The sequence below is a fragment of the Adiantum capillus-veneris genome, chromosome 16 (genome assembly GCF_014529385.1).
Source record: "Adiantum capillus-veneris isolate H3 chromosome 16, ASM1452938v2, whole genome shotgun sequence".
NCBI lineage: Eukaryota > Viridiplantae > Streptophyta > Polypodiopsida > Polypodiales > Pteridaceae > Adiantum > Adiantum capillus-veneris.
The window spans coordinates 83,114,682-83,124,083 of NC_140946.1; positions in this window are offsets into that span (position 1 = coordinate 83,114,682).

Sequence of the window (9,402 nt, forward strand, 5' to 3'; positions counted from 1 at the left end):
CAATTGATAAAGATCCATCTTGTTGAGAGAGTTTGGATGATTGGTCATGAGAGTGAAGGAGTATATAGATACATTGACGACAATGAGGTCAATCTTTATAAGTGCTCAGATCCATACCTAGAAGAGATAACGGATTACAAGCTCTTATATGTCTACACATACGGAGTTGACTGTCAATGGAGATCTATAGTTGTCGACAAGTATGGACGAGAATACAGAGTTGTAGAAAGCACAGATCCACAGACTGTACTAGAAAGAGGTGGATATTTGGTCAATGAAGGACCACAAATGCCTCCACCAAACACGAGAATTCCTAAAGGAATTCCAAGAAGAGAGCCACCAGGATTCCCTTCAAGAGAGATAAAGAGAGAAGGATTGGGAGAGTCTTCGGTTAGACTTGTAGACAATCGACGAGTTAGACCATCCCAAGTCCAGAAATGGGTAAACAGAAAATACTCCGGAGATAAAGATCCGAGAGATCACGTAACGGCTTTTAGAAGAGTGATTAGAGCAGAGGAAGTTTCAGATTTTGCAACACAATTTGCGGGATTTGGATTGACTCTAGAAGATGATGCAGCTACATGGTTCGATTCGGTGGAAAAATGGGATTTGAGACCCTAGATGAGCTGTTTGAGGAGTTTATTGAAGAATTCTCGCCAAAAGGCATTGCTCACAACACGGTCTTGCAAATCCATAGATTCAAACAGAAAGAGAATGAATCAGTACGCAAAGCATCATTACGGCTCAAGAGATATGTTAAGCTTTGTCGGAGAGCGGAATGACCTACGCAAGCACGACTGATGCTGATCTTTATCCAGGTAATGAGACATGCGGGCCTTCAGAAGGATCTGCATATGATACGGAGGATGACGCTAAACGAGTTGATCAAAGAAGATCTTTATCTAGTGGATAACTGTGAGGCATACAAAGAAAAGGACTTAAAGAGTCAAGGAGATGACACATCCTCTCAGCACAGTGTTTTACAGATAAGTGAGTCCATTGCCAAGCCAACGACACCTATTGATAAAGAAAAGCTTGTCGACGACTTGGTCAAGAGGTTGATTCCTCTTGTAAGGTCTGATTCGGGAGAGCCGAAGTGGTGTGAAATTGAGAGAAAATGGACGAACCATATGGGGGAAGAGTGCTATTATAACATGGAAAATGCTAGGGAGAGGTATGTACAACCTGTTCCAGAAGCACCTACTCCACCTAGATACATTACGGGGAATGCACCAAGACCAGTAGGAGTTTTAAGGCCACAACTTGTCTTAGGACAACAACCTCCGCTGCCAGGTGCTAGAATGCCGGTAGACATGAGATACATGCCAATGATGGAAGCATCAAATAAACCAACTCCAGTACCAGCTACAATGTGGTATAGAAACCAAAGTGATTACTACCCTTCGGAGCAACAAAATGTGAGAGAAACACATGGAGTGGTGAGGCCGGTACAACCTCCACCTCCTGGGTTTCAGTCGAAAGAAAGAAGGTATGAAATGGACGAAAGGACATTGCGATTCATTGCAAATAGCGGCTTATCTAGGTCAAAGCTTGCTTATAGCCAAGAGGAAATGCTAAAAGAATCTCCTCAACCAGAGATAGATTGTCACAAAAGTCATGACAACCACTTGGTCAAAGAATGTCCTCATACGGAGATCACTGAAGTAAATGCCTATTATCTTGAGTGTGGCATCTCTCACTTGATCCCCGATTTCTCGAAAAACCCAAACCAAATTAGGAAAATCACGACAAATGTATTAGGGATTGTTCAGCTACCTAGTAGCTCAGAAAATGAAATGTCGTACCAGTTCAAGTGGTTACGAGAGCACAAGCTCAAAAGAAAACTGATGAGAATCCAGAGACAAAGAACACGGAAAGTGATACGAGTCCAAAGACAGATGATGGACCAAAGACAGACGCACCTAGTCAGAAAACCAAGAGCAAACGAAATAGTTGGAAAGCTAGAAAGACTAGGATGAAAGCACGCAGGGAACGAGAGCAAAAATCCCTAGCTAAGAAGCTTACCGAAGCTGAAAAGAAGATAAAACAACATGAGGAAAAGGAGGCACCTTCTCTTACACAGATGGTTAAACCTCTAGAAGAACCATCCATGGATGAGAAACCGAGAAGTGCTAGTTAAAGAGGATCTGTGTTGGGAGAGAAGGTTAATGATATATTAGATGCCCTCTTGAAAGCCTATGATGTGATGCTCAAAAACAACCAAACCCAAGAACACAGGTGGATGACATATCCCTATGCGGAACTAGAATAGCAATGGTTTGAAATGTGCCATAAAATGATTCAAATAGCCCAAGCTTTATTAGAACCACCAATTGCAAAACCTAAGGATGTGATCCGTGTCATGCCTACACAAGTAATCCCACAGGTGGATGACATATCCCTATGCGGAACTAGAATAGCAATGGTTTGAAATGTGCCATAAAATGATTCAAATAGCCCAAGCTTTATTAGAACCACCAGTTGCAAAACCTGAGGATGTGATCCGTGTCATGCCTACACAAGTAATCCCACCAAACCAGGAACTAAAAGAGCCTGATTCTAGTCATGAGCACAGACCAAACCTCAAAGACCCAGCATTAGAACCAAGGATAGTACTGAATACCACGGATAACTCTTCCGAGGGATTTCACTAAGCTATACCTGAGGATTGTAAAGAGATAGATGATCTTGACAAATTGTGGAAACAAGTCAGAGAGGCCACTGAAGCCCATGACCTAAGAAGACGAGTAGACCAGACTAGTGATGAACGAGGAGTGTTTCTACCACCAATAGAGGAATTTGAGACTGGATCTCAAATGAATCTAGATGTGCAATCGTATTGGGGCGACAAAGGATCTGTACAATCTATGGATAGTCAACCCCATTTGCTAAGAACACTACCGTCCTACATGGGAGAGTACGAGACCAAGTCAGATGTGGTTGCAGTCCCATCACAGAGACTGTCTCCCAACAAGGCCATCGATTCAAAGGGGCTAGTAGATATTCTATCTACCCCAGTCACCTGTACAATAATGTTAGCCGAGTTGCTCAAAATAAGACCAAACATGTGGGCTAATGTGGGTAAATGTCTAGAGAAATTTGGTGTAAAAACCCCAATGACTCAAATCGAGGAAAGCATCAAAGAGCTTGAAATGCCTCAACTAAATACTAGGCCAGTGCCATTAAACAAGGTAGGCGAGTATTATGAGGGAGAAGATGGAAACACCACCCTTACTGTGGAATTCAATGGTGTAAAAACCATGGCAATCCTTGACAGTGGAGCTGGTGTGGCCATTGCAACCAAAGAGGTTTGGAAAAAACGGGGATAACCTGCCTTAATATCCACACGAATGACCTTGCAGCTTGCAGACGGACACAAGGAAAAGCCCCTAGGACTGCTAGAAAAAGTACTTGTTACTTCTTGTGGCATTGAATATGAACACACTTTTGCTGTTGTTGACTTTGGCAAGAAGAACAACTATGACATCATTTTGGGAAGAACAACTATGACTTCATTTTGGGAAGACCATTCATGCGACAATTGAAAATGGTTCAAGATTGGGGTTATGACCATATATACCTGAGACATATGGAAACCATAACAAAGATAAACTTGAGGGACCATAGCTATAGGGATGTGACGAGAACACCGGTTGAAGAGTTTGATTCCGCCACAATAGCAGGGTCAGAACTTCCAACTTGGTTAGGTAAGCCTAAAGAACTGTGGATGTGTGGAGCTTCACAATGTGATAGCTTGAAACATGAGGAACGTATCCTAGAGCGGGTTATAGAGGATAGGGACTATATCCCAGAACCATTTCCTGAAGAAGAGCTAGAGCCTTTTGGATGGGAACACATCTTGGCTACTCTGGACGTGTGCGCCGTGGAGGATGCTCCCACAACAAAGTTTTGTGATGAAAATGGCTATGATGTCGTTCCTTATTTTGCAGTGAGTGTAATCCAGGAAAACGAAGAGAACCAGACATCAACAAGCTCGCGACATAAGGAGCAAACAAAGAAATGTGGAGAATCAAAAAAAGAAGAAGACGACGATTTCTATGACTCTGTAGAACACTTCGAGCTTCAAGAAGATCAACGACCCGGGAATCAAAGTCATCGCTACACGAATAATGTGCATCAAAAGTGGATTCCAAAGTCCTCAATGAAGACATAGCCACCACAAGCATCCTCATACATGGCTCCTAATAAGGATGCAAAGACTCAGCTAGGAGGAATACGACCAGAGCAACGAGCTAACAATGCTCTAATCAATGGGCTAGAAAAGTCCTCCAAGAAACTACCACCCACGAGCAAACAGACAATAACTTTCCACTACCAGCCAAAAAATCAAGGAAAAGTACAAGAAGTCAACCTTGCCGAGGATAGTAGCGATAGTGATGAATCTTACGACATCCCCTATCATCAACTCAGGCCATCACTATCACCAACCCCTTCAGAAACAACCATGATAGGTCAAAAGAACAGGACAACAAGTCAAAGCCAAAAAGCTCGACAAATCTGGATACCAAAAAGCCAGATCGGCCAAAAACAAATATGGATCAAGAAGACAAAGATCTCTAATGACAAATCACAAGATCCAACACCAAAACAAAAACAAGGAAAGCGTGCACGAACGGGTAAGAATATCACAAAGTCGCAAGCTTTCACAACTCAGGTTTGGGCTCCAAAGAAGTTGATTCAAGCACAAAAAAGTCAGGAATTCATTTGGATTCCAAAACAACCACAATATCAACTTTCAAAGCCTAAATCCCGTCCCCAACCAAGCATACAAGGGCTCAAGCAAAGACCACTGTTGACTCACACAACAAAAAGGTGGATCCCAAAGAAGTCTCTTCAAACACAAACGAAGCACGGGCAAGTATGGGTTCCCAAACGAGAGCCAACAACAAAACAACCAATAAAGGCAAAGAAATGGGTCCCAAAGAAGAACAACAAAACTGCTGTCAGTGCATCGCCGCTTGAATTCTTACACTTCTTCCTACCATTACAGTACAATTAGAAGAGAGAAAGTCGCTTCAATCAAGCAACGATACAGGAGCTTCAAAGACCATTACATTGCTTAGAATAGGAAGCCTCGCCAACAAATGCCAATAAACAAATTTCTTATACCCACATCTTGCACAACATAAATCTTTTCCATGCATTGACTGTGTATGCATAATAGGGCTACATTACAAGGCCTGCATAGGCACAACTTTTAATTGCTCAAGCACAACACATACCCTTTGCGATACCCTGTCGTAAAGGATGACTCCAAATAGGAAGGGGGGAGGAATTCTAAATGCGGACCTAACATTATGACTATTAGAGGGCAATGTTTTGTGAGATGCATTGAATTTTTGCGTTTTATTGTGATAATTTTTTGATGAAATTTAGAGTATATGCCCTCATAGTAGTGTTACAGAGGAGTATGGGGACAAAATCCATATATGAGCCCCTAGGGACATGTGTATAGGTACATAGCATTTAGATTTCTATTTGAATAATTTTTCTTTTGTTAAGTTTCTTTTAAGATTTTCTTTGTTTATTATTAAGAAAAAATAAAAAAATCCATAATCCACATGAAGAAAAGACTGACGAGAGGCCTGAGCACTACAAAGAGAAGAAGGTACAGGAAAACGATGAAACTTCACGAAGTATGTCTCAACAACCACTACAACAGCCGAAGAACTTGTCACAAAGCAGTGTCAACAGGCAACCGACAAGTCATAAAAGTCAGAGTCGAGTAGCTAAGCCACAAAATCGGTGAGGTGTTAGTCCCAAAGCTTCAAGCAATATTCTCTGTGGTCTAAGCGTCTTAGCTATTCTAGGTACTGCTCAAGCTGGAAGAGTTGAGCATATTTACGTTGTGTCGCTCATGCCGGTATAGGTGAGCAAAAGAGTCGAAGTCTAAGTACTTAAGTCTGGTGAAGTGAAGGAGAAGGTCCAAAAGACACTCACGTACTGAGCACAGTGAGATACGAGTGGAGAAACTTATACATCTAAAACCCTTCTTGGAAAGGTGGAAGCTATTGAGACATCTTTTGATGTCACATGTGCTACATTTATTCCTCGAAACACCCATCATCTCCTTCTTTCACATTGCATGCTTTTGGTGACAAATTTCTCATATGCATATAGAGTGTCCCATAATTGGCACTTGCATCAGGCACTCTTTCCGTGTTTCACCCAAGCACTCACCTTTCATGAACATGTACTTCACGTTCAACTGCTCAACTCCAATAAGACCGTATACCAAAGGCATTTTTTTTCCCACCGGGTTTTTTCCCTTTGGTCATCCAGGTTTTAGACCCTAATCTACAGACACCTATCACCATCCTCTTGTACATATTCCTTCTACATCAACAATAAGGAAATGCTACTCAAATCAATTGACAAATGAATTGGAGTACCAATTTCAGATCATAGAATACTTCTCCTCAATGGCGAGTCGAAGAATGGCCTACAATGACAAAGCTGCAGACAACACTAACAACATGATTGCACAGGAACAAAGAAGTCCCCAATGAAGAAGTGCAGACATAAACGTAATCAGAGGATCTCAAAAGATGAATGGTTATGATGATAGATGTCCGCTCTAATGGATCATAGTTCTTGTTGTGGTTCGACAAAGTTACAAGCAGTGCAACAGATGAAGCCAAAATGACAACAAAGACCACATCGCCATCGACAATCAGGTCATGTCGGGGACGGCATGAACGCGGAAGGGGGGTGTGTTGACCGTCGGGTCAAAAACACAACATAACTCAAGTTTCATACCAAAGTCTTATCTTTTGCGAGTTATGAAATGCTGCGGATTATGGCTATAAACATCATTTGTAATGAGTAGTTATTCTAGTTTCGGAAGCCGGGGTGCAATGGCACTTCCAGATTGTAAATACAAAGCCATTTGACCCTTTCAACCCCATTTTTGGTTAAACCTAAGGTAGCCTTAGTATATAAGGTACCTAGGTCATTTTGTAAAAGGAGACTTTAATCATAATCAAAACTTAGCGCTGCCGTCTACTGTGTGTGAGAGAGAAAGAGAGTGAGCGTGAGCTTTATCCTCTCGCTACGTCCGGCTCGCTCAACACATTGGAGATCTGACTGCACCATTGCTGTAGGCTCGAGGAGAGCTACGCGACAACGCCAAGCATTCCACGCGAGACGAAGCGCACACGTCGACGCATCTACGAGCTATTTGTGGCCGTAAGTGTATCAAACGATGTCTGTTTTCTCCGTGCTAGTAGTCTATAGAATCGTGGCGACATAAGCTACGCATATGTACTCATAAATTTCAGTTTCGGGCACTTTCAAAATTCTGCTCTGTCATCCTACGCGTTTTCTGCAGATGGGTTTAGAGTGAGGGTTTTGAGTGTAGAAGTTTAGGGACATATGTATCCTAGTGAGGGGATGGTGTTCCTTAAGTTTCGTACGAATCTGGCGTGATTAGGTGAGTTACCTTCCGTATGTGTGTATGTGGCTAGGTGGTGTAGTTGAGAGCAGTGAGGTTCTTGATTGTGGTTTAGTTGGCCTTCTAGAGTGTTGTATGTGTAGGATGGTCTCAGCCTGACAAGCTAGAGATATTTCCTCCGTGTGCCTATCGTGTCATTTGTGTCCTTGATTGACATTATGTTGATCTAGGTAGTGTTTGCATGCACTTCATGGGTGTGTGAGTTGCTCCCGTCCAACACATGGTTATGTCAAGAAAGGACAAGAGACAAAATTGTGCAAATGCAAGAAAAGCTTTGTATGGGTTGAAGTAGCCTCCTCACACTTGGTATGAGAAAACTGACACTCATTTGGTTAAACAAGGCTTTCATGATAGTCCAACTAAAAGCACTTTGTATGTCAAACGTGAGGGTGATCTCATCATCGTTTTGTATGTAGGCGATTTGCTGATTAATGGTCTAAATGAAATGCACATTGTTGAATTCAAGTGTGAATTGATGCTATTTTCAAGACGAAAGAATTGGGTTTTTTGCATCATTACTTGGACATATGGTTTACTCAAAAAGATTTTCCATTAGGGTATCATCAAGTTATTTTAAAATTGTTGATATACCTAAATTTTCTTTTTGAACAACGTTTGGAAATACTGAATTTTATTATGCCTTTTGGTTTACTCTAGCTACTTTGAAAGATGCTCATGGATAGTGTTTTGAAACCGTGTTTAGGAAAGTTTGTCATTGTTTTTCTCAATGACATTCTAGTTTATAGTGCATCTAAGGAAGAGCACTTACAACATCTAAAATAGGTGTTTGATCTTCTTAGGAAACACCAATTATATGCTAAAGAGTCCAAGTGTGATTTTTTGAAGATCAAAATTTCACTATTTGGGGCATATAATTTCTGTTGTAGGCTTTCATATGGATCAATCCAAAGTGGAAACCATCCATACATTGCCTTCTCCTATAGATTTGGAAGAGCTCCAATTTTTCTCAAGATATTAGGTTTTTATTGGAGGTTTGTAAAAAACAATGCAAGGATCGTTTTTCCTATGATAAACCAACTAAAATCCAAGGGCAAAGCATTTCATTGGGGAGAGGATCAACATCGGAGTTTTGATGTGCTTAATGTCGCTCTAGCTACTGCACCCATATTAGCTACTGTAGATCCAGTGAAACCCTTTATACTTGAGACAAATGCTAACAATCAAGCTATCAAAGCAGACCTTCTTTAAGAGGAATGACCGATTGCTTTGAAATCAAGAAACTTGATTTTGCATAGCATACTTATTTTCCTTATGAAAGGGCACTCTTTGCAATAGTGTACACTTTGAAAACGCGGTGGCATTATTTGTATATGTCCACATTGAAATTGTGTTTGATCATGAAATTATAAATGGTTTACAAGAGCTCTATGCAATAGCAGTGACACTTTGAAAAATTGGTGACATTATTTGTATATGCTCAGATTGAAATTGTGTTTGATCATGAAAGTTAAAATGGTTTAGATATGAGAGTCTAATCTGAAGGGTCAAAAGACCAAGTAAGTTGAGATTCTTCAGGAATAAGATGCAAATATTTGGTATCACAAAGGATGGTACAATGTGGAATTTGATGCTCTTAGTCAAATCCCGAGATCAACTCTCTTCTATCCACAAAACTTAAAAGTGAATTTTTGGAGTCTCTTAAGGGTGATGCTACATACTCCTAGGTGTGGAGTCATGTCAAAAAGAGGGATCTTTCTCACTCCAATTTTGGAAGTGTGTCTATTTCCTCCACACCCGATTCTCCTCTTTCGAGAAGAATTTTCCATTGAAGATGGGTACCTACTCCACAAGGCCCAGAGTTTGTGTACCAATGGATGCAAACATTCAGTGCTAAATTATTTATGCATATCACCCAGGTATAATGAAGACTTATGCCCTCATACAATGCTAGTTTTACTGACCAAAAT